Source organism: Coloeus monedula (assembly GCF_965178545.1).
Source record: "Coloeus monedula genome assembly, chromosome: 1".
Taxonomy (NCBI): domain Eukaryota; kingdom Metazoa; phylum Chordata; class Aves; order Passeriformes; family Corvidae; genus Coloeus; species Coloeus monedula.
Window position 1 is genome coordinate 106,157,119 of NC_138781.1, and position 27,489 is coordinate 106,184,607.

Consider the following 27,489-nt stretch of genomic DNA (forward strand, 5'->3'; position numbering starts at 1 on the left):
TTGGCACTCCCGGGTCTGGAATCCCAGGCTGGCACAGGTGATGGCCGCCATCGTGACTGACCTGCGGGAGCGGCGCCGGGAGCGAGCCCCTGGCACCGGCGTGGGGGAGCGGCCGGGGTCTTCCCGCGCGTACCCCGACACACAGAGCACGCATCTGCACAAACACCCTGGCTCGACTTCTTAACCAACAAAATGTCCCTTTCCACAAGTTGTCACGGTAGCACACGGGCCGTTTTTTCCCTTTGAATATTCCGAACTGTATCAGCTGAACCAGAAAATGAAGCTGTCAAAACAGCTCATGATAATGTGTAATCCGAACATGATAACATACGTGTCTAATATCACTACAACAACAATGTCGACAAGAAACGTTCCTTAATTTACCTCCATTTTAGATCTTAAAGTGAAACTTCAAGCTAGACAATCCTATGGGTATTCGTTCTTGCTTCAAACCTCTTGCCTTGCAAACTGGCACCTCAGTGCAAAAGCAGCAGTACAGCACCTGGCTCTTCCTAAATTACCCCTGCGTAGAAACCACCTGCACTACTCAGACGTGATGCTTGATACATTGAGACACAAGAACACTAGAAAAAGGATGGACATTACTCTGGAGTCCCGAAATACTTTAAGCTTTTATCTCCAAACATTATTAGTCCCCCATACTTTCAAAGACGGCTTACTGAAAAATTAGTATTTTGAGAGATACAAATCCTGGTCCCAACTAAAATCAAAGAGAGATTGCCATCAGCTTCAATCAAATGAAATAGCATTTTAATCTAAAAAGCCTTGAGATGCATGTGGCAAAAAAGAAACTAGATTTTACAAGCAGAAGGATTTAGGGTTTTTTTTTTCCAATGGCTTCCTCACTCAGGTGGTAAGTGCTGAATCAAGGAAGAGAAGCTGGTACCATCTACTCTGAGCATACATCAGAGGAAGGTGAAAAGGGCAGGACCCAGAAAATGAACAGGTACTGCTACACCTGTGGTTGGGTATATGGAGTTTTCAGGAGACTATGGAATTCAAGTGCCAGATACGTGGTTTTATGATATTGCTCAATCTTGACTCTGGAAGCTGTTTTCATCTTCCGTCTTACACAGGTGGGGGGAGCTGGGGGGTGGGGAGGGGTGGTAACTCACCACAGGATTGACAGGATCTGCCAGGCCAAAATATGCATTTTTAAAGTGTTACTGAGCTGCATTTTTTTAGGACAGACTGCTTTTTTTCCTGTTGACATTTTTCTGTCTGGAGAGGCAAAAAGCACCTCAGATACAGATAGGTTTGGAAGCACAATTCAGGGGAACTGCTGTTTTTGGAGGCTGTCAGACACAGGATATATGATGAACAGCTTTTGTGAAGGGCAGTCATGTTTGCTGCCTGCCACAGCACTGTGAGAGCTGAAAACTGAATGGCTTGGTTAGAAATCACTAACTGGGTCTGAATTTTCATAGTCCTTCAGTATCAGAAGCTGTAATTTATGATGCACAAGATGTGTGTAGCCATATTTATTACCTATGTAAACACTTCATTGACACCTAAGTCCCAAATCTGGCTAGTGTCAGTCAGTCTGCAGGAATCTGCCTTGTTTCTTCCCCCTCTCTCCTCAGCAGTTTTCCTCTTTCATGTACTAACATTGGGATTTTTGGTGCAGACTTGTTCCCAGCTTTGAAACGGCTCAGTGCCAATAAATAGAATTTTACAGGATCCTGGTATATCCTGCTTTTACCCTTCTCCAAAAGAGGGAAAGTGTTTCTCATTTCCTCTCTCCCCCTCAAAAAACCCCATGACCCTTTTGGGTCTCTTCCTCCTGAGAAAAGATCACACAGTTCAAGAATGACATGCACAAGCAACCTGTGCCCAGAAGGAACTTTTAGCTGTAATTATATTCCCAACCCTCCCTTTGCTTTTCGCAAACACAGCACTTACCCTGACATAACTGAACTACAAAATCCTAGAAACAATAATAAACCATAGAGAAATTTTCACCCCCTTTAGACACAATTTTTTTTTCCAGAGAGAAACCACAGCTACCATATGAACATGTCTCCTCTGCACACAGATAAAGCAACAGCTCTGTAAAAGGTTGCAGCAGTGCTGCTTCAGCTAACCAACTTCCATTCCAGTACAAACTGTACACAGGAATAAAAACAAAATCCCAGGCAAAGGAAAGAAGACCTTTCTGGTCTTCATCTCTCTTCTGAGACAACCAATGTGGGATCCTCATTGAGTTCCTGAAAGATAAGGTATTTCACATAGCCTCTGTCCCTTCATATCAGGCAACATATGTATACATACACATATTTATATATGCACATAGATATAAATATAAATATACATTGAGTGGATATCTGTGCAAAAAATGAGATTTGCCTTCTACTTTTGTGCTCAAACTTGGTGCTATATCCTCGTGAAACCAGACAATACAGTATAAGCCCTCCTGGAAGGAAACTGGAGACACCTTTATTTCCTGCCTTCCTCTGCGAGTTCCAGCCTCAGGATGCACCATTTGTGAGCCTCAGGCTGAATGTTGGGGAGCACAAGCTGCTGACTTGAGGCCATATTTGCATTCTTGTATAGAGGAGGATTGACAACCCAGCTGAAGCCAGAGTGGGTGGCCACCCCTGCCACAAAGTCTTGTTTCTCATGCCTGTTCTGTTTGGGTAAGGAGGGACAAAACTCCAGTAAGAATGAATGGGGAGCTCCTAAAGATGCAGCTCAAGGGACCTGATTGCCCCTCCAATCCAGAGCAGGACTGATGCAGAGCTTTTTCTTGCAGACACTAGGTAAAGGTGGAGAAAGTTTCTATACAGAAACCCTGCAGACCATTTGCAGCCCATCTTCCCTTTACACAGCCTTGTGGCTTTCGTTCAGTTTTTTTAAAAAAAGAGCAAATGGAAAGATGGAGGTAATCAAAAGCATAGGAGGGACCAAAGCAGCTGGTAAAGAAATTAGTCCTGCTTGCCAGTCTTTCTGCCTCAACTTTCACAGGGAGCTCTGAACTCTCTGCTGACACTGTCCTCAAGTATGGGCACTGCACTAGGTGGGTAACACTCTGGTGACCTGACCTCTGCTTCTCCTCACTGACCTCTCTTTTTCATGTAGCCCACTGCTGCAAATCAGGATAGGCAACTCACTAATGGTTGAGTTTTTAATCCACCTCATCATCAAACTTGGGAGAAAGAAAAAGAGGAGAATGAATTGTAACCGCGTAGGTATTGAAGAAAAATAATTCTTTCTCTCTGGTAATCAATTACTGGTAAGTTTTTCTCTCTGAAGATGTCAAATATTAATACAATAGTACACTCTCCCTGGAAGGCTACATTTGGAGTTGTACAAAATACATGAACCAGGAACCAAAAAAATTGTGACTCTAACTGTATTAAAAATACTGACTAAGGGTTTAAAAAAAACGAGCACATACTTTGCAGAGAAGTGAATGTCACTAAAAAAAAAAAAAAAACAAAACCAAAAAATTAACCTTCATGCTTTTGTTTAAACCCATGGTCTCAAAAAAGTCATAAAAATTTTTGAGAGGGGCTCATCTGTTTTAAGAAGCAGGATGGGAGAGATGCCAGAAAAGATGAGGTATGCATTTCCACAGTGGAAATGTGGACTGTGGACCTGATCCCGAAGCGCCTTAACGTCCATGGATTAAGGACAAATTTACTGATGCAGAAGAGGGTCAGGCAATGCTGAGGGGCCTGGCAATGCTCTGAGTAGTTCCTTGGCTCCTTGACACAGTTTGCTGTCCGCATTCCCAAGCCATACTCCTTTACTTGGCAGCTGCCACCATGTAACTCACCTGACAAACCAACTTCTCCCGTGCCTACTCCTCTCCCACAAACCACAACCCACCCTAACTTTGTGCAGCACAGGCAGCAAAAGGGAGAAAGCAGGTGACGTGATGCGGTAGAAGGCTGTGGGCTAAAGATAATAGTCTGAAGAGAAAGAAGGGTTTTCCATAGAAAAACTGCAGGCAGCAGTCCACAGAAATGACAGTGATAGCCTTTAGCCCTGAGAAAGCATTTGTGAAGGGGAGCCAGATGCTCCTCGGGAAGCCTGTGTGCAAAAGCATCAGGTGAAAAGCAGATTTGCAGTATGATTACACCCAAGAAAGAGGACAATCCTCGTTCGTTCAAGCTAGTTATTCCTCATCCAAGCTAGTTATTCCTCATCCATATCCTGCAAGAAAGCAGAGGGAACAGGAAACTTCTGCTATGGCCACCCCCATCAGCTCAGGGTTTCCCTTTAGACCCTTATTAATAAAATAATTCTGGTGTTTATTCTTGTATTTTCTGACTAGAAATTCCTTATCTATGAAGAGAGACTCACATGGCAGCATTCCACACATGTCCATCTGTTGGTACCAGAGGAAGAAGCAGCTAATTGAAACTAGCATAAATCCAGTAATGTCCTAATCGCATTTAAAAGACCAAGTAACCTCCTGTGGTTTAAATATTCTTACATATTACAATGAAATAACATTGTTAAAAAAAAAAATGACACGGATGCATTTGCAATAAGCAAAAGGGACACCTCTTTTGATGAATTTGCAAGACTGTTATAGGATGTGTTACATTTTTGGCAACAGAGGAGGCACTTTTCTGTCAGTATCCCAGTTTACGAAGAATTTCACTTGGCTGGACACTCCAGGGGCACTTCCCCAACTTCCTCCCACCCCTCCACCTTGAACAAAATAATACATTCCCATTTTAAGGCAGTGGAAAATTAGTTCTAATCAGCTGTTCAGGAGAGTCCTCAGGATTAAATAGATTTAAATAACGCCAGGCAAAACATGCTCATTTTGCCCTAATTTTGAAGTGAATTATCAATAAATAAAGAAGTCAGCTAGAATTATAGCTGAAGTTACCACTTTCAAAAAAGGAGTAAAATCTATACAGGAGACATGTCCTGGATTCTCTGCAGCATGCTGACTAACACCTTGCACAGCTGTAACAGCAAAGCCAAATCATTTATCTGCAGTTTGTAAAAGGTTTTGTATGTCATATAAAATTTTGCATTTAATAGTAAATGCTCAGGTCAACTATCACGATCTCGCTATTTGGACAGGAACAAAAAACTGGAAAGAAAACTAACTTGTGAGATGCTGAACAATTGTGTGATGTGCCTTAACCTCTCCTTTAACTGCAAGGCACACCTCTGAGCACGACACTGACAGTCACAGCATGCCTGTCTCCACCCCTGGTCTTTAGACAACATTCTGCTGGGCTAGATTGTCTCTACATTCACCCCAAACACATCTGACCTGTGATTTCCTGTACTGTCCCTCTACCTTGATATAAACTTAGAGAAACTTTTTAGTTTCTTCTCAGTTGCTTTAATTTCTCTGCTTGAAAAATTAAGTTTTAGCTACCCCAGGAAAAAAAAGGAAGTCTCTACATGGTTAAACAGTTATGCCCTAATTCTTGTGAGTGCCTGCATGGTCAGTGGTATTCTATATATATATATATAACTGGAAATTCTTACAAATTCAGAAGATCATTGCATACAACTACCTTAGCATGAACTGAGGAATTCTGTAACTGTTTCTTAAGCCTGTTTAAGGATTCCAACATGCAGTTACACACAAGAACAATCATTAAAAACTCGCTTCAGGAAATAATGTAGCCAATAAGTTGGTAGCCTCGTACTCACAACCTGATTTATGTCAATAATATTTATCACAGAAATACAGCTTTTGCTTGACTGCATGACTAGCAAATCCAGATAAAATATCAAAGCTTAATGAATAAACAAAACCACAGTATTTTCCTCCTTATGCATCTCTTTTTTAAAGCTATACATCTGCTTATAACAAATACCTGTTGTGTCATGTTCTGCTTGACCTTTTGGGATACAGCTCTTAGGTTTCCTATAAATACTTCTATGGTATATTTGTACAAAGTAGATGATCTCTGGATTAAATAGCTCTCACATATTTGCTCATAATTGAAGAGACATGGCTTGTTGACCCATGTGGTCCTTTCCACAACCAGGTTTATGTTACAATTAAACTTCATGCTTTCATGACATGAATTTATTTATTTCTCTGGATAGAGAAAATGGTCAATATGAAGACTAAGCAGATACATTACTTATACAGATGACTATTCCTTCTCACACCTACGTGAGAGAGGGGGAAAAACAATCTTAAACAAAGTGCGATAATCTCCTGGAAAGTAAGTCTACTTTTTTCTTTTTTTCTTCTGTTTACTTATTCACTTTATTCACTGCTAGTCTCAAATGCTATTCTGATAGAATGAGTTAATGAAATTCAAACCCATATGATTTTACTGATCTTATTTTTACTAAAACCCAAAAGTTTTTTCCAGCATCTACTGGGCTGCTTGTATAAAACTGATTAGATTCTTCGGAGCAAATACTTCTCACAGGATCATTTCACTTGGGGTGAAAGGTGATAGAAGCATTGGTGCACAAAGGAGAAGGGGGAAAGGTTGAAAAGTCCACAGAACTTGCAGACATTTTGGAACAAGACATTTAATAAGTTACTGAGGAATCTGTATTTTCTCACATACTTTGGGAAACAAAAGGTTTGTTTTTACAATAAAAATGCATAATGTGAGAAAATTTCCTAAACTATGGCGACATTTTCTCTGTGTTTAAAGTTTCAGACTTACAACAATGGTGACATGTTTCTGTGCAATCTGCATAATTGAAGGCCTGGTTTTGGTTGTTTTTTGGTTTGGGGTTTTCTGGTTGGTTTGTTTGTTTTTTAAGGAGACCCATTCTAGCTTGATGCCTCGCAACCTCCTTAAAATTTTAAATCTTCATGTCCCAATGATGCAGTGCAATGCTATGTAGAACTATCACAGCAGAGTCTGAGGTTAGCAATAGTACAAATACAATCCAGCAATCTCAGCTAATGCAGCTGCTCAGACACTGCACTGTATGTTTTAAAACACTGAGAGGGTTTTCGAAAGCTTATAGCTGCTTGGAATATTTAACAACTTACAACAACACTTACATCATCAACCAATTTGCCTACCAATCCTAAAACATTTAAAGGGCTTTAAACCTACCCATATGCAGACTCTTCCTGCTCAGAATCAGCTACAGCAATCTGCCACCCACATCACTAAACACAATGACAAGATTATGCTTCCATGCCTTTGCAGCCTATTCTTCACAATATGCAAATCTTCAGGAACTGCATTTCTGATCCCGATGCAACAGCACAAAAGCCATTGTTGTAAGAAATGGTTTAACCTGTCAGCAACACTGTCACCACAGTTACTACCACTAATAAAGATATGATCATAATCTGCCACTTAAGGATCATTAGATACATTATGACTATTGTATTCTTTTACATAGTTCTTTTATATGGACACTAATTGAGAACACTTGATTTAAATAAAATCAAGCACTATAAATTGTCATTGACAAATCTGTTCTTAACCTTTAGACTGTGTAGGGTGCTGCTTGCTCATGTAGGGAAAACCAGCTATTAAAAAGGCTAACCCTGCAAACTATTTATCAGAAATACAAACCACTGTAGCACTGTATACAAAGAGGAGAGCTTGGAAGAAGCACACAAGGATGCTCTGTCTGAACATGTAAATGACTTACATTAAGCTAGGTAAAACTCCTCAGTACCATTCAAATGCTTGTGGTCCATGCAACAATTTATGGTGTGTTTAGGAATGGACAGCTGTACATTCAGAAGGATTCAAGGTACATATCTGTAAAAGGCACAGAGTGCATGACAGAAGTTTATTCTATGTAATTATTTTTATATAATTTTATTGAGGCTGCAGAAAATCTGAAAAATATAGCAAATGTCTAAATATGGGTTGTATATGCATCTCAGATGCGGCTCTTTTGCATGTGTCATAGAGTCCTCCCCTTTGAAAGCTTAATTTCTGAAATATTTCATCTCAGAATGACCGTGAGCTGTCAGAGTGACCCTGAAAACAAATCAAAACTTAACAAGGATATGCCCTCCCCTCCCCACCCAATTCGAGGCCCAGAACATATCAAATATGGCCTTCCTTACAAAGAGCAAAATATTAATGTTACAGGAATTTGTGGAAAACATGATCAACATTGGTCACCTCCCTTAAAGAGAAATGAACACAATTTGGCAGAGGTGCAGAGGTACAGAGAAGAGGGATGAAGAAGGTTGGACTGGAGGGCTGGTATCAGAGACTAGGAGGAGCAGGATTTATCAGACATGGGACTGCTGTGGCTGCCTGCAATAACCAGGAGAAGCACACAGCACACCATGGCTTGCCTTGCCATCCTGGGCACAAGGGCTGCAGCTTCCTACTATAGCAGGAACACTGCAAAGGGCTGTTGCAGTCAATGTTGTATCCAGAACCGTGGGCCACTGCTTTTGCCTAACAGAAATCAAAGGCATATTGCTGCTTTCCAGAGAAGTATGAGAGAGCTTTCCCACGATTAGAAAAAACTATTTAATATATTCCAAACGGAACTGTTTCACCTAATTTAAGAATTCTGGCTTGAGATGCTGCAAGCCATGTGTAAATGAGACAGGAGAAAAAAAATCAGAGTTTCAAGCCACCAGAAGAGCCTGGATCTGGTAAGAGCATGACTGGAGAAAACACCACCAATATCCAGCCTGGTCCAGCTCAGAGAGCAGTGCAACTGTCCAAGGGGAGAGAGGGCACCAATGGAGCATGGAGAGCTCCCTTTCGTTATGCTTCCACTTTGTCATGGTGAGCTGCTGTTTCTGCTGGAAGTCCCATCCAGTGGAGGGAAAGGAGGCAGAAGATGGCAGGCGTCCACACACCTTTTGGAGCCTGTTCCTTCTATTGTGTCAGTGAACAATAGCCTCCTGCTAATCTGTGAATCTCCTCAAGCTCCCTTCATGCCTTTACCATACTGCTTCCCCAGCCCGTTACCTTCTCTGCTATTTACAGCTCTCTGAACTGTCAGATTATTTCTCTGTATGCCCAGGGAGAAGGTAAGTTGAAAAGAAAGTAAGATGTCACTGAGTCAAGTGCCTAAATTTTCCAGTTTAACTTGGATACTTTCCATATGCTATCTCTAAAAATTTATGTGATTTGCAGCATGAGCCAATGGCTGTCTTCTGTTAACTGCACAGAGCACACAGCCAATGATTAACAAAAAACTGGTGCTGTGGCAAAATACTTCCAGTACTGCCAAATTCTGTGTTTCTTGGTAATTTCAATTGCCTATGGAATCCTGAATTAGTGTTAGTATACAATGTACAATTCATGGCATGTTGCTGCTGTGAACTTGTTGAATGGGTATGGGGCCATGAGCAACCTGGTCTAGTGGAAGGTGTCCCTCCCCCTGGCAAGGGGGTTGGAACTAGATGGTCTTTAAGGTCACTTCCAACCTAAATCATTCCATGATTCTTTCCTGTGCCTTTCTGGAAAATACTGAATGGATAGACTGCACTTCAAAAACTCAAAGTATCAACAGACATAAAAATACAAACACTACATATCTATTAAGGGATATTTTTAAAAATTATACTATCAGATTTTAGAACTAAATCTTAGCAGATGATTGTTCCAACTGTTAGTTATTGAAATTGTGATGGCAACTTACAAAGTCATTCTTTATACTGAGAAATACTCTGGAAGTATTTGGATTAATTATAAACTAAACAAACCAATCCTATATTATCCATATACAAAATGAAAATGATGAAAAAAAATTTTACAGCTTTCTCTATTACAAATGTACACTATTTTTTTTTTAATTTACAATTTTTTATTTACCTGGCACATAAAAATCCTGACCCCAGATTTAAATATTTTTGTTGCATATTCCAAGTTTATGCTTGGAATCTGTTCACTTGAACATTTTAACATATTAATATAACATATTAACATACCAATGATAAGCAGAGAAACCTCTGCTGTGGGCCACACAGAAAATCTGCTATAATCATGCACGGTAAAGACATGATGTTACATCCACTAAGAGTTAAAACGGTGCACATTATGCAAAACTCTATCATCAGTAACAATTTTAAGCGACTTCAGCAATAAGGATCAAATCATACAGTAAGTCAAATGTGGGGTGCAATGCCACAACTAAAATAATTCTAACACAGATGTTTAAAATCTAATTACAAAAAAAAATTAGATTATTAACTGATCAATCCCTCCCTTGAAATGCCTATTTCTCTTCACAGACTATAAATGGATTCAATGAGTTCATCTAGATATCTAATAATCAGTGCCCAGAAATCACTGTGAAATGGAAGTAAAGGTTATTAGCAGGAAATACACCTGAGCAACTGCATTGCATGGCAGCAAGCCAAAATTCTCAGTGATGTGTTAATAACTTAGAAAGTAAAGGTGCAGAGCTGGTGACCAGTCAAACTTGCTGGTCACCAGCAAGTGACAGAGCTTTTGCATGCAGTTTAACAACTCCGCTGATGATTCATCATTTTTAGTGGTATTAATGAATCCACTTTTTTTCTTAAGTGGATTTTTCTTCTTCACCTAAAAGGAATAGTTCTTTCAATACAGTGCTGTTCAGTTTGGTCCATAAGCCACCCAATGACCTCAAGCAATGAGAAAATCCATATGGGCAAGCAACTCATATCTGCAACATCTCATGAAAAGAACCCCAACTTCAGCGATGTTCCACAAAAAAAGAAAAATGCTTCCACTGTAAACAACTCTGTATCTATTCACTACAGGGATTGTGACAATACATTATTCTTTGCATTATTTTTCTGGGCTTTTAAATTCCTCCCCCTCTAAATTCTACCACAACTGCAAGCTAGTACAATTTGAATAAAATGCCTTATGTGTACTGATGCCAATACGTATGAAAATTAGCATTTACCTGTCAACACACTGAGGTAAGCCTGGATTTCCCTTAAAATAAAAATGAAAAGCAAGCAGCATATAAGAGCTTCCCTCTTCTCCATGTATAATTATGTAATTAAAAGCCTCATGTAGTAGGTATGTTATTGTTTTGTATTTGCACACACAAAAATTTTCTGTCTCTTGGTATGAAGTTACCTCTCCATTTAAAGTTAGTGTTACAATCAATCCATCAATTTTTTCATGGACTCCCCACCATCCAATTGTGAACAGGGCATTCACCTTTACTGGCTGAGTTTCTGTGAAGTCTGATGAATGTACCTGAAACTGCCATAGGATCCAAGGCCTATAAAGACTGCCTTACTTCAGAAATCTTTTTCTCAGGACTAACCTATCATTTTATGAAAGATTACATTCTCTAATTCTTATAGATGCCTTTTTTGGTTAAGTTCTCTCTTCCCCCTGCCCCCCCCCCAAACCACCCCTTTGCTCTGTACTCTCTTGTTTGGGGCCTCTTCAATACCTGCCATCCACTGCAACAATCAGTGCCAGCAGCATCAGTTTTGCAGGAAATCATATAGGTGATTTCACAAAGTTGTGTGAGAATTCATAACCATCATAAAAAAAAATATATAAACTGTAAAACCCCCTTCCTCCAAATTTAATGCTTATAGGAGCTGTCAGCAGCAGCCTCTTTTCCTTTTTGATACATATGATACACATTTCAGAAAATTGGACTGAATATGTAATTACATAAAGATAGGAACTAGCCCTTTGAAACTCGCCTTCCTGATTTATGGGGCTTAAAAATCTCTCTCAAAAGGAGCAGTAAGACTCCTGTTTCCTGAAAAACTCCTGCTCACAGATCAGTATATAAAATTCTGAAGTCCCACCCCATTTCTCAGTGCATCTTTTAAGCGGCAGATTAGGTTTTGAATGATCTTGAACCAAAAAAAAAACCAGACACACCCCACCCTCAAATATCTTTTTCAAGAAAAACTTGATTAAAGCTGATGAGCGAAGAACCTGGGACATTGTGAACAGAAACAAAGGTATATATACTGTGCAGGCCTGATGTTAACAGACAGAGCATGTTGCTCCTGAAAAATCAGATGTGAAAACATGAAAAGCAAATGTTGATTTTCTTCCCCACAAATATATATCCATTTAAAAAGCGTTGTCCATTGTTCAGTATGTTATCTGTATCTCAGAAGCAATGATAATCAGTGCGTTTCTGTTGAAGTACCAAATGAGTAACCTTCAACCTAAGGCTGAAGGACAGGTGACCAACCTTAGAGACATGTTTACACTGTTTTTTTTTAAATGCACTTTATGTTGTGTATTTCATTACAAATTTTTAGATTCCAAGTGTGTAACAGGGAAATAAATTAAACATAATAAACATGACTTATGGAGATGACCTCAGAGTTCGAGCATAGGAGGGACTTGGCTGTGGAACAAACAACTTCTGGAGATGGTCCAGGACTTCAAACTCTCCTTTTTTCAATTAGATGATCTAACAGACCCCATGATGATCCAGCACAACAAACAAATTGTCTGAGGACATGCCAAGTAGTAAAAACAGTAAAACATGATTTTTGCCTCTTAGCACTAGGAATTCACTCTCATTAAAAAGGGGCTCTTCTGCAAATAAAATCCAGTACTGTAATACACAGCACTGAATTCCATGCTTATGATTATAAGAAGATCCTCTTGTTCTAAAAAACTGACAAAGTGTGCTGCAGGACATTAAGAAGTTTAATATAGGGACTACCCTTCATCAACACAGTGTAGTGGTTAGCAGGCTTCCAAGCAGTCCCATTTCAGACAGTTTGAAACCAAAATCAAAGCAAAACCTAAACAGGATTATCTAAGGACTCATCACTGTGTAAAAATAGCTCATGTGTTTGATGCTCTGTCATGAAAACACATTACAGAAACCTGAAAAAAAAGAGGTGTACATATACACACACACATAAACACTTTTCTGATGGTAATCACACACATGTAGAATTTAAAACAACAAAAGATACCCAGCACAGACATAAACTAAAAGGTGAAAGGAACCCACAAGAGATGTAATCCATGAAAAAAACAACAGCAGTTTAATAGCGAGAAAGCAGTGCTACGAGGGCCTTAGCTGGCTGCTTGTCTCCAGGTGTGCCCCAGTGCACAGCTCATGTGTTTGGAGTGCATTTTCCCCCACTTGCTTTCTCAGCTGAAAAGCTAATGAAGTCTCAACAAACAGACTTAAGTTCAAACATCATTAATTCTGCTATTAAGGTATATCACTAAGAGGTTCTCCCACTTATATAGTTATGAAGTGCCTGGCAACAAGGACATTTATAAATAATTTCTCTAAAGAAGGAAAGACCAACCTGAATTTTATTGCAGATCACTAGCTGTGTCATTCTTTACAGTTTCAAGCCCCAGAACAGTAGAAAGAAGATGACAGATTCCCCTGAATTAGTGCACAAAAGGCTTCTGCCAAAATGGCATCAACTATTTTGTTACAGATTCATAACACAAAATGTCTCAATCATTCTTTTAAAGCATTACTTATGATAAAAATTAACAGGGGCCTTCAGACCAGAGCAACATCACGCACCTTTAAAACTGTCCTAAAAGCAAAAGTTCCAGTGAAGCCATACTGGTATGAGTATGGTTGCTGAATTCCAGGCAAAGCACATCAAAGGGATATCTCCTCTAAAAGCCTAGTTCAAGACATCAGATGGCACCAGCCTTGAAGCCCTCCCCTCTCCTCCCCTACAGGGGAGCCAGGAGTGAACCAGGAAGGACCTGTTCCAATCATCCCTTCTGTGCAGTTCTTTCCCTTCTTCCTCCAAAATGACTCCACTACCACACATCTTACAGGTCCAAAAATATTCCTCCCCCATATGTTTGGCATGCTTTGGTTAGAGGACAGCAAGCTGTTACACATTTCCTTCACAGGACCAAAAGCATATCTAGTATGAGATGCAAGAGCCTGCATTTTGGCCACAGAAGACACGGACCTGGTCTTTTGATGGGGAAGGATTAATGTCCAAGACTCTTCCACAGACACTTCAGGACATGTGGCCTGCTCCAGCTGGAAGATAAGCATCACCATTCACAGCAGTGTGGTTTCTGAGGAACACATGAAAGGGGCTTCAAGCTGTAGATCACATTAAAAAAACCTGGGATCTCAAGTTGCGTGCAGTGTTTTTGTTTCTTGTTCAATTTTCCCCTGCTTAAAAATAACTTCTTCACTTACAATAGTAAAGCTGAATACCATGGAAAGAACTGAAGAGCAACAAAACATTGCTCTAAGGTGCCATTAATGTTGTCCATTGTCCTGACATCAATGCATCCACCTCTCACAAATCTGCACAGCATATCTGTCATCAATGTTCCTACCAACATGCTGCACCTCTGAGGGTTTATCCTTTCTCTCCAGTGTCACCTGAGTGTCCAATGATGACAATGATTTGGCAAACTCAGAGCTGACAGGTAGGTACAGACTGCCCTTTAAGAACATAAATATGGTTCATTTAATTGTTTTGAATTTAGTCAGGTCCTCTGCAAAGTGTTCTTCTGTGACTAAAAAAGCCCAAATGCTCCAAATGCACAAAGATGGCAATTTTCTCAACCAACATTCAGCTAAAAAACAGGTTATGATCCACTGCTCCTGGTGACTTCCTTTCAAACAAAAGGGCATGAGATTAAAAAGCATGAGATTACAGGGGAAAGAACTGATGGGTCAGAGGTGACTTCAGGCAACATATGAAGAATCTCAAGCAGACCTGAGGAAGACAAGTTAATGTAAACATGGACTTATTAATACACAGATCGTAGAGTCATGGAATCATTAAGGTTGGAAAAGACCCCTAAGATCATCAAGACCAATCCCTGACCAATCACCACCTCGTCAACTAGACCACAGTGCTAAGTGCCACATCCAGTTTTTTCTTGGAACATTTCCAGGGTTGGTGACTCCACACCTTCCTGGGCAGCCCATCCCAATGCCTGATCATCCTTTCTGTGAAAAATAATTGTTCCTCATGTCCAGCCTGGACTTCTCCTGGCACAGCTTGAGGCTGTGTCCTCTTGCCCTGTTCCTGATGAAGTGCATCTCTCTTTCCCATCTCTTTTTAAGACATAGCTAGCCCACCTAAAAATTTATTTTGGATCTCTATTTGCAGTACTTAGTAAATTATGCGATTCTGACTAAGATCTGAATTAGAAAAGATGAAAGGTAAATTAGGTCATAAGAAGACAACCAACATTGCAATCAATCAATGTTTCATAATTTAAAAAAAATGAAGCCATTCACCAGCCACCAGATTTTTTCTCAATCTCTGAAGAATATGTGACAACCATTGAGGCTGTAGGTGGCAGAATTTTTCCTAGATGCCTCCTGATGCCATTTAATATTTTATTTCAACATTCTTTTGATCCCCTCTCCCAAAATAGTCTCTACAAATACCATCTCTACAATCTCTAGTACTGACATGAAAGAAAGGCTCCAAACTTTCTCCATCTATGGATGCCTATGTATTGAATTTTAGATTACCGACATTTTAAGAGGTATCTCTAACATATTTACTGATCTTTGTTTCAGCTCTAGCTTGCATGTTACTCAAGTGCACAGGTATGAAGGCAAGTGTTAATATGCATTTAAGGCAAAATTTTAATTCCAAAAAAGCTTTGGTAGGTAAGTAGATAACAGTGGGATGGAAAGAGTTTTAATACAACACATCGAGAAGAACAGAGACTGAAGAAATACGCACCTGGCCAGACCTCAGAACTGTATTAATTGGGGAAGATATGCAACAAGTGAGATGCTGAACAAGCAGAAGTGGGAACACTGTTGTGAGAGAGTAGCTGAAATGCCAATTACCACATAAATCAAAGCTAAAATTGTTCAAGTGATGATCAGCATAGACAAACAAGCCTGAGATCCAGCCAAAGCAAACTGTGAAGAGCTGTAAAAAGCAAATGGACTTCTCGAAATAAGAGTTTAATATGGGATTACAGGTATTTGAACTGCTTTTGGTCACTCAAAAGAGAAAATCTGGTACTTTAAAAAAGAAAACCAAACCAAAAAGAAGTGCAAGTATACCACTACATGTCTCAAAAGTAAAAAAAGAGAAGTCCTTATTTTCTGTAACTGTGCCAAAAATATAGGCTTTCCAATGACAACAATGCAGAAATATTCCAGCTGATTCCCCTAGCTTGGTCCCTTTCCAAGTTCCTCAGCCTTTTCTTGATTTGTGTAGCCAAAATACCTCTTTTGCCTACTGGCAGATATATAAAGACATAAAACTTTCCTATAAATCCATTGTTAAAACAGATAAACAGACAACACAATTATCATGAGAATACTCTGCCAGTCTCCCTGTGACTGTTTCAGTACTTAGCTGACACCCCAAATAAAATTTGTGAAAGGCCTTTGAAACAGGAAGAAAATTGTCTTCTGATTGTTTTTGCTTCGCTACTCCCCAAACACATTCAAAGAATTCTAGAAAATGAGCGAGACACTATTTCCCTTTGCAGAAACTGTGCTGCCAAGATGAGCCCTTACCTCTTCCAGAGGAGCAGACCAGCACATCCAAGCTGGAATCTATCTGTGTTTATTGCTTAACCAGAAACAAAGCATCATTAAGTGTGTTGCACAAAGAGAAACTTTGGAGATTGTTCTTGGTTAGAAGTAAGAATGTTTCTAATACACATGGCAGCTGCCAACCTCCCAAAATGAAAATGCCTTCTCACTGTCTCCACAAAGTCAAATTTCCATAGTGATATGTAAACAGATAATGTTCTTCTATCTAAAAGGGTACTTCAACAGACAGAAAACAAAGCAAAATATATGGACTGTTTTGGATTGCTCTGAAGTTTGGCACATTGATGGAGACTGAGGCAAGGGGCAGGAGAGGAAACAGCTAACATCAATGTTCTTAACATGAGAGTCTATAATTAAATACATGTAAATCTGAGATACAGCTAAATTTTTGTTTGCCCTCACCAAATTAACTTTTCTAAATGTTGCTATTCTTTTCCTGCAATATAAAGGTGACTGTTCAAACCATGGCTTAGACTCTGAAAACGTTCTCTGTCTCACCACATTCCCCTGGATTTAAGAGTACAGCATTCACTGTACAATCAAAAAAGCAACGGGAAGACAAGATTTCAAGTCCAAATGTTAGCCCAGGCACATGTTTTATGCTTAAAAGACAGTGAATCTGAAAAAATTATATATCCAAATTAATTTCTAGCTGGTTAGTTTTCACTTGAGCAGAGAGGATAGAACTGAATTTAGGCTAGGCACTGAATTTAAACTGTGCTCCAACAGTATCAGTTTACATAACATGACTGGCAGAAAATTGAAAAATGGTAAGAAAAATGCTAAAATTGGCAATTGTATGCTTTTGTTTTGAAGAAATGTTAGCAGAAGTCTTAAGACTCAAAGTACTTTTAAAAGGAGAAACTGCACACATGAACGCATGATTGCAGGGTCAGGTAAATTAAAGAGTGAAGAAAAGAGCTAATAAAAAAAGGGGATTGAAGCTGTAGTGAAAAATGATGGGAGTAAAAAGGGTGCTGCTCAGTAGCAGCAAAATTTAATGCAGGTGGAAAGAAGAAAGAAGAGAGAAGATCCTTATCCAGATGCAGAGAATCCAGATGACAAAGAAAATAATATAGGTATTTGACAGAAGAGGAATATTAGTGGGAGGAATGCTTGTCAGCTCCATATTCCCTTCCCTTGAATTCAAGATTGGAGTAACCCCTTCCTTTAAGTTTCCTTTTAAGTTTCTTTAAGATCACCTCCCCTGCTCTTCAAATGTGAGTGCCATTATAACTGGTAAAACCAGGAAAGAGAGCAGAGCTGGTGGCTGTGGTGGGGAGAAGAAATATAAGGAATTTGGCTATTCTTTAGAAAATATGTAGTTTTAACTTTTTCCCTTACCAACGTGTTTCACGATCTAGGGCAAATCCAAAGAAAATCCTGGTGCTAGAGTCCTGGTACTCAGGGAGTACAAGTCTAAGTGCTGTCAATATGTACCAAGCTCTTCCCTGTAGAATGAAACACCTGACAAATTCCACAGTTTCTTCACTCTTATGCCCCTAACAATAACTGTTCACAAACGTCTCATTAAGCCTACAAACCACCATCATCTCCCCTTCACAGCTGACAGATTTATGAAATCACATCTTTCTCATAACATATGCATGATCTTCTGCATCACATTACAATTCTAGCTCTGCCAACATATTCCAGTTGTTCCCTGCAGCATTCAATAGGGCTGGAGGGTGGCTGCAGTGTTCCCACAAAACTGTCCAAGCTGCTGCTGACACTTATTAGGGACAGAGCAAATGTGGCATGTGTATGTGTCTCACATGTTTCTCAGTGAATTTTATAAAATGCACCACTCTAGAAAACCATGAACTATCTTCACAAATCCTCTGAATGCTCCACATCTGGACTGTGAATACTGGGCTATGACTCCTAACATGTAGCACATCTTCCCATTACAGCTGTCAGATCAGAAAGAGGTGCTGAGTCTTGAGATCTGTCTATCTGTGTTACAGATATCTAAAATATTCTAACCAGTAATTTGCAACGTAACCCCAAAGATGCAAGATCTGATTTGGATTGAGAACATCACATGTAGTAAATGTATGAATAACAACTTCATATGAACTAAATTAAGGACGTATCAATTCCAACTGCATATGCATGTATTCTTTCTGCCAAATTTGTTTGTTGCAGATTTAGAGTTTTGCTATTTCAGTAAAGGATGTGGTTATTTTCTTCCACATGAGCAGTCTGTGAATTTCTAATACAGTAATTTGAATAGAATCCCTGTCCCCACTATTTGCCTGAATTACATAAATACAATGTATTGCACAAATTATATAAATTGTACATATAGAAATTCGATGCATTACATAAATCAGTGAACTATCCAGCTAGGAGCATTATTGAACCAGCAAAGATGATGCTTTAAGTCACTAGTGTTTCAATGGTTCAGCAGAGTGCTGTGAGAACTGCCCTGTTGAAAACCTTGGCATTTTGGTGTGGAGGCAGGGGGAGAAGACGTGTAAGAATGAGGAGAGAAGGAGGTTAAGCTAAAGAATGAAAAGAAGTAAAAAAAATAATGCAAAGGCCTTGCCTATAGAAAATTCTGTGCAGGTTTTGGGAGGGAGAGGTTGTTTATCCCAGCAAAATCTAGCAATTATATTCTCCTTAGTTTTCACCTCTCTGAGTAAGCACTTTTTCTTCTGTTTCTCCTATCAAAAATAAGCCACACTAATCCTGCCACATTTCAGCAGTGAGCAATATCAATATTACCCTCCAAAATTTTTTGTGATCCCATATTACACTCATTAATACTGCCTTGAAACAGTATTTTAATACTTATGATAAAATCAGACCTACTTGTAGAAAAGCACATGGAATAAGTTATACAATGTATTCTTAAGACTAGGAAATATTGATGTTTGCTCATTACTGGAAAAAGAGGAAGGTAATGCCAAGATGGTGCCTTGAGTAAAAACTGGAATCACTTACACCACTTAACTGGATGAATCAAAGCCTGGAGATGAGCTTAAATTTCTGACAAAGTTTAGTTCAATCCCAGCCAGAAAAGCCTCAAGCAACTCCACTGTTCTGAATTGTTCAAGCTTTTCTAAACAAGTCAGAACAGCAAGTGCTATTGGAGGCATAAACAGATTTCCTATTTAAAATGCTCAACTTTAAGGCTATTGACCACATTCCCTCCCTTCCTGTCCCAATTTAAACTTGGCTTTCACATCTCCCGCTGAAACCTGAGGTGAGCCAACTTTGAACCAAATTTAGTTTTGTCTGCTTTTAATTTGATTGGACTGGCTTTCAAAACAAACCCAGCAAACTCTCACAACACTGGGATTTCAAGTTACTGAACTTCTTTTGCATAATCTCCCCCTTTTTATCCTAATATTACCCCTTATGCAGGGCTGAGAAAATATTAAAAATACATTTTCAAACTGAGGGGTTTTTTTTTGTTTTTTAGAGGATACAAACTATTTAAAAAATTAAGGGTAAGAATTCAAAATTAAATCAATATGCTTGTCAACACTTGAAGCAACACTCAGTATGTACAGGGGATGCGCAGAAAACCTGCAAAAACCTCCAAACTCATTGATAGTGAAAATAACCTCAAATCAGGCAGCTTTTAAAGGCATCAGTATGAAAAAGGTGCCTCTTACCACAGGCCAACTAAATGGCAGGTTCTCACAATCTTACAGCCCTGCTCTTGGATGTCTCGCCAATTTATCCTCTACCTGCTCCTGTCAAAGTTTATTAAATCTTGTTAAAAGCATCCCAGTATGATTACCGAGCAGAACTCAGGCAGCTGGGATACTTCTACTTCTGTGACAAGCTCAAACTAATTCCTCCTGAAAGAGAAGAATGCCATACCCACCACACAGAGTTACAACAGATGCTCTACCACGGTATGGACTCATCACCTGAACATCAGCTTCCTGGAAGGAAGTTGTGAAATGTAAAACAGAAAGGAATGAGCTACTACATCATACATTCACACAGAAAAAGAATTCTAAATCACTGAAGATGGAATTCTTACTCTTCTAACTCTCAGGAAAGCTTTTCCTGACTAATGATCCTGCTTTCTTAGATCACAAGATGCAAGATCAAGGAGGCTAAGTATTCCTGTCAAGAAAAGTTAGAAAATGGATTCTCCAGCCAGTCTTTCCCATAGCTTGCTTTGCTTTATCTTATGCTTAGATAAAATAGGATCCATAGCCCAAGACAAACTTCTACTGACCACAGTGTGCCAAGATTTTACTCTTACTACTGATCGATTTAGAAAACAAGGTGAAAATAGTATGTTTTGAAAAACAAGTTTTAAATTACCAATCTCTCGACTGAGTATCTAAGGCAATCAAAACAAAGAAGCAGCTTTGAAGAAACTATTACTTAAAGTGATAGGCTAATTATATAGTTTTAAAGTATTGTGTCCCACATGCAGGTAATAGAATAGTTATATATATCTACACACCTAGGCTAACAGTAAAAATATTACAAATATTTGCTTTACTATATTATTCAAAATATACTTCATTGCTCTGGTAGCAGTGTGTTAAAATCAGACAAATAGCAAACCAGTTAACAATTAATCCCTGCTATTTCTACTACTGCCAAGGAATTGGCTGTGGAATACCACCAGCACTCCTGCAGAAGCAGAAGTTAGTCCAGCACTACTTTTACTGTTCCTACTTCCTTCAAGTGAGATCTTTCCTGAAGTCCAGTCTTTTTAAGATTTTAGTTACTAGTCTTCCGCAAAACTGCTTTTCGCCACACGGCCAGGTTTTAGTTTCCCCAGGTAAAAGTACAGGCTTAAGGTTGTTCTGTGCTACCCTCTGTGAAACAGTTTTTTTTCCTTCTCCAGGTTCAGTGTACTTTTATTTCTTTCCCATACACTTTATACAGGAACAGTTTCCAGCACCAAAATAGCTTGTCCACCACTGGGAAAAGAGAAAGTAGACCCATTTTCCTGTACACTTCTTGAAATGGTCTTCTTGCCAAGCATTGTTTCTCATCTGTTGTGGAACATGACACCCTATTTAAATGTCAACATGAGTTCAACTGGGGCAACCAGTGTATTTTTGAAGCGGCTCTACTCCGAGCTTCTTCCCTACTACCATCAGGTTACTAAGAGACCACGTTTACAGTCTCTGGATTAATAATAATCCCAATGTGCATGTTATTTTAACCTTTCTATACACCCAAATTAGAGGAACTGTTAAATTAAGAATTTCTCATTTGTGCACAGCTATTGGTGCTCTGCCATCTACATATTGCACTGCATCTCTAAAGCCACAATCACTGAGTAACTCAGGGGTCTGTGAGCTAAAACTAAGTCCCATGGGCATTTGTGCCATGCCTAGTGTAGACTCACTTAAAAAGTGAAGGGATCTAACACAAAAGCCTGCATCTCAGCAACAAGGCTTCAGATGTGCATTATGAAGGTTGAAAAATGAAAAATTTACATTAAAATCAACACACAAAAAAGTATTGTTTAGGAAGTCACCAAGGAACTACACGCTTGCTGATTTCACAGCACTGGAAGTGTGAAAAAGCTTCAAGCTCTTGGTTAGCTTCCAAGAGAAAGGCAAAACATATAAACGCTCATAACCCCCCCCAAATAATGTGTGCAGTTAGTTAATATAGCTTCAGAAAAATGTATCTATTTAAGATCCCCAGATACTTTGTCTTTCTATCTGTTTTGGTTTTCTGTTTTTGTATTATAGCTGCCAAAGAGTGGGCAAAAGAGAGGAAGACAAAAAATCAGATTTTGTTTGTTTCTTTTAGAGTTTTTCTACCTAAGAAACCACTGCTCTCACACACCCATGTATTTGAAGGAAAAGAACAACTGCATGTCAACTGATAGTTGCCATGCATGTCAATTGAAATAGTTCTTGAGAAGATCAAAGTAGATTCACCATTCCAAAGGTTAGCTTCCACCGCTGCCTCACTGTCTCCAGAGCATTTCAGAGGCATCTTTGAGAAGAGGATTTCCTGTTGCCCAAACACACAGCCAACAGCCAAGCTCTAGGAAAAAGTTTCATGGAATGTCTTGAAGTACGGTACTTGGTCACAGAGGAGACACTGACAGTCAGCTGCAAGCAAGCCCAACTCCTAGAAGCCAAAGGATTTCTTACATTGAAGTCTCAGGATTTTGGCCACACTGCAAGTTGTCTAGTAGTTATTTTTCAGATAGTGTTGATAATGTCTACTTTTGTTTCAAAGTAAATGTTTAGGACATCTATGTTATGAAACCATATAGCTAACAGTGAGGTATTTCTCATATGTGCTTCAAAGCTTGTTTCAAAACAGATGCTAGAAGTCATAGAAGTACCTTCCAAAGAAGATACGTATAACATCTAAATCTTGAACAATAAAAAACCAAAATCTTAATTGAGAGTGTACAATACTTTAGAAGAAATACAAAGGTTTAATGGGAAGGAAATGTACTAGAATAATCCAATTTATTTGACAGTCGAAGGTGCTAGAATAGGAACAAAAACGTCTAAACCAGTCAATGCAAAGTGTAACGAGATACCAGTATTTCCCCACAAGGTGCTTTCAGGTCTTAACAAAAGCTAAGCTTCTGAAAATCTCTAAAGTTCATGGCTAACAAAACCAGAACAACGTAACTGATAACTGCACACCTAGAAAATCTAATACAATACAGTAACTTGCAATTTGTGCATGCTCTTCCACTTTTCCTAGGAAATGTTTAATTTGTTGTCCCAGAAAAAAGAGCCTTTGGTTATGACAGATGACTATTAAATTACAAGAACTATACTCAAGTAATAACTACAAACTCTGCTAAACAAAGCACCAACAAGTATGTATTATAAAAACAAAGAGGATGCCAGAACAATCTTATTTTGGTCCTCAGCACGGACAGGAAGATCTAAGATCGTAATTAAAGGCTGGCGTATCAACTTTTCCGTAGGTCATCTAACTCCTTTCAGTGAGCAAAGCCACTGCTTTCAGCGTGATTCAGGGCAAAGGTGAAGACTTTTCTCTGAGTCCTGCTTCACCTTCACAGAAGCTGTGTGGAACTGCATCCATACAATACAAGGACAGCCATGGAAAAGGCTACAAAGCAAGTTCCTGGTCAAATAATATGAGCAAACATGTGGACAAAAGAAGGGCTGTGGATAGACAAAAATAGCTTATCTTATTTCAAACATTTGAATATTGTTTTGGACAACTGGAGTCTATTCTCATCTCTAGATCCCTTTGTAAGTTTGTATTTGGATGGATGTTTGATTTGAGAAACAGTGACACTTGGATAAAAATAGTATGGCTGAATACCTGTTTGGTAGGTTCTGAATTAGAGATAGCATATAAACACTTGCTCTATTATTAAAATATTGTAAATTTGCTTACAAAATTAGTAATTGTTAATTCTTGTACTATGCAACCACCTCCTGGCTCTGTAACACCACATACTAGAAGCCTCTTGCCTGGATATTAGCTCTAATTAAACACTAAATAATTTCATTCATGAAGAAATGTTAATGCATTTAAAACCTCATGTAAGGTCATGCACCTTACACAGTGTGATCTCCACTTCTTTTGTGTCGTGTATCACCAGAACCACAGTGATCTGAAATTGTTTTACAAATTTCTGAGAAAAGCACAGCTGAACTTAACACACATCTCATAAGAACCCAGATTTGAAATGTATGTAAATTCATTATCAAGAACTATGAACTTTTTATTCAGCTGTTACACATACATTTCACTCATACTCAAGGTCTAAATTATTTCTCCCCCTCTCCAGAGGCTTTAGTTAAATTTCTTTTTAAAAAACCACTGCTCACTGGCTTGCATTTGTAGACCTAACAGTGCAAAATGCCTTAACATAAATAAATGTTCATAGTCAGCAGAAACCAGTGCCTGTGATCCACAGGAACAGCGAGCACTCACAGCTACAAGCAAAGCCAAGGGAAGGGGAGGGGAGAGGGAAAGTTGGCTGAGGGGGCACGGAAGGAAGCTGTGCTCTGAAGATATGGTGGAAATTTTGTAATTGTTTAAAATTTGGCAAATAACAAACATCTGGCAACCTCTGTAGCAGCGCATTCTGAGTCCTGCCTATAATTTGGTCCCCCATGCAGTGCAGCAGGAAGACAGTCACACATTTGATATAGCCTGAAATCACAAACCATTTTAGTAGTAATAGCTATTAATAACTCCTCTGCTTCCCAGGCAAGGAGGAACCAAGCCTAAACATACAAGAACATCAGTTCTGCTAGCTTATGTGCCAACATTGGAAATCCAGGCTCAAAGAGTCTCACGAAACTTGAGAGAGCAGACATATGGGTAAACTATGTCTCACTTCTGCATATTTAATGAATATTTACCTTTATGGACAGAGATTTGAAGGGTATCTTTTTCTCACTGGAATCCCATCTCCAAGGGATTTAGGTCTGCTTAAGCTTTGCTTTCCACATTTTTCTACCTATTTAGAAACTATATATATAGTTAATAAATATAACAAGTCACATAAAGCATAAGGTATACCAAACTACCTTCTCTTCTCAGTATTTTTAGATTTGGCTTAATATATTAATACGGTTAGACCACGGTCAGGTAAGGGCAGCTCTCACTGCAATAAAGAGGGCAAAGTTTAACTTAAGCTCTAGGTATCATATCTTCTATAAAAAGAAGTTACTCAATTTAGTATTTTTAAATTTAAATATGGAGTTTGAACTATATTTTAGGGCTGTTTTTAGACTTGAATGAGTATTTGATCCAAGACCCTGGGAGCTTTAAAACACTTTTGAAAATAATTTTCTTTAGTGAAAAAATGTATTTCTCATTTAAGAAATTATATTAAATATGTGTCTGATATGAAAGGCCTGAATGCTATTTGAGGGACAGGAAAAGAAAATATCAGGAAGTGGTAGAAGATAAAGCAAAAAATACCACTCACACTTCTTTGAGAATGTGACAGGCTGCAGAGCACACCAAGAACATGTAAAAATTTGCCATGTAAAAATTTTGTTCCACTGTTTCCTTTATTTAATTATATTCTATTGGCAGAAAACATCTGAGCGCTCTTATCTTTTTGACTTTTTTTTAAAAGATGAAGAAACAAAGTTTGCTTCTTGTCACTGTTAGAGCAGACCTGGCAATCTTCAAATCCATGCTTCAACAAATCAGCTTGCTGAGGGTTTCCCCACCTGCCAAAATTAATCTCATTCCAGGTAAACACCTGGCACCACTTTCCATGGTATATTTCAAATGTCCAATTAAATTTTTTTTTTTTAGAATTCTCTTTCCTTGAACAGGAATCATTTCATGGATCACTTCAGGCGATGAGCAAGACATGGTGACAGTGATGTCTTGTGATACGTATTTGCCTAAAATTGTTTGTAAAACACAGGGAAACAAAAGTTGCAAGAATAAAAAAAGGTAGTGGAGTGTATACAGCAAATCCACTGTTTTTTCCCCACTTTCTACCAGGAAAAAGAGAAAGAAACATATTTTCCCACAATTTAAACAATTTAGCAGGTGAAATAGCAACAGCTTAGCACAGTCCTTTCCCAGCTAGAGCCAAACACCAAAATCTACCACAATGTGATTTTAGGATCTCATCAATCCAGTGCCCGGTGCCCGGTGCTTGCACTACCTGTCACATGCCTACGGTGAGGGCACGGAGCCAGTGCAGTGCCTCCCGGGCTCAGCCTTCTGCAGGAGTAGCAGGATAAGGATCATTGTTTGGCCAACCAAAACTTCCTGCTCTGAGAAGCTGCCCCAAGCCCCAGGTGCCTGCAGACACCCAGCCAGGCTAAACCAGCCTGCCTGGGATCCACACTTGCGAGTCGGCAGACAGGAGGAGGCTCTGTCATGGGATATGGGCAGTGCTACAGGGCATAGGGCTGTGCCACCAGTGAGGGCAGGAATGGTGCTGGGACCTTGTTTGCACATCAGTAGGGAGGAGCAGCATAGGAGAGCAGAGCAGATGTGTGCTGGGCAGGCATCAATTAGATGGGAGTGGGAAGGGAAAGGAAAGGAAGAGTGCAGGATTGTGTTTTGCTTTAGAGAGAGCAGGACCTGCAGCAGGAAGGGAGGGAACATAAGGTTAGAGTGACATGTGTGACAGAGCACATTTGAACAGGGTCCAAATTTGGAGAAGCCAGAGGTAGGAAAGCATGGGGCTTAGGATATTGGCATGGGCATCCCGGATCAGGGAGATGAATGGGATTCTGAGGAGGATCAATTTCTACTTTGGAAAGGAGATGTTGCGTGACTATGCTGGGCTACCATCCTTGTCTGGGATTTCCTGGACAGAAATAAATGCACGTGGCTTTTCCTCCTCTGCTGGTCTTACTGCAGCTGTACTGTACAGCTGATTTACATCTATGCACAGAAATGCCTGGAATTTTTCAGCTTATGGCAGCCCAATTAGAAGTACTGTATCATAGCTTGAACAAGTTTCTAAAAGTTTGGAAGTCCCTAAGGGAAATGTTCTCGAAGTCAGGCACAAATGCATAGTTGTTGCTGCTCGCAGCAGCAGCTAAGCAAACTTAGTCTGGAAATTTCACATCCATCCTTTAGCCCTAAAGCTTAATTTCTACATGGGGAAGAGTTAAAGATGACAATAACAGGCATGTCAACATAATTACACAGCAAAGCCTGCAATCTCCAAAAAAGTAATTGCTCTCCAACCATCCAGCCCCAGAACACACACAGAGGACAGATGAAACATCTGCTACAGTGAAAGGGGCTTCTCACTGTCCCTGAAGATATTTTGATCCCCTCAGAGGATCAGCAGCCACCAAAATCTATTCTTAGATATTTGAAAAAGTTAGAGCATGTTTGAAGATGGGACAAATTTTTCCTTCAAAAACATAATTTTTATTTTGCAGGAAAGTTACATAAAGTGCATTATTATAAGCCATATTTAGTACACCTCTAAGGAAAAGGTGCAAATCCATTCCACACCATACCAAAAAGATTTTAATAAAATAAGTTTAGAAGACATAAATATAAGTTTACACTTAATGGGCCATACAGATTTCAACCCTCTGCCTAAAATGAATGAACAACATCTCCCAATACACATTAAAAAAAAAAAAAGATGGGGGAAACATTTAAAGGATTCTGCTATGGTAGGCACATATAAAACCAGGT

General features: G+C 39.2%; 1 protein-coding gene across 1 annotated transcript in view; it reads right to left on the minus strand.

Moving 5' to 3' along the window:
* Positions 1-27,489, minus strand: part of GNAL (G protein subunit alpha L) — a gene marked incomplete at its 5' end in the record, with an annotated part of 184,217 nt that overhangs the window by 115,788 nt on the left and 40,940 nt on the right. The window lies entirely within an intron of this gene.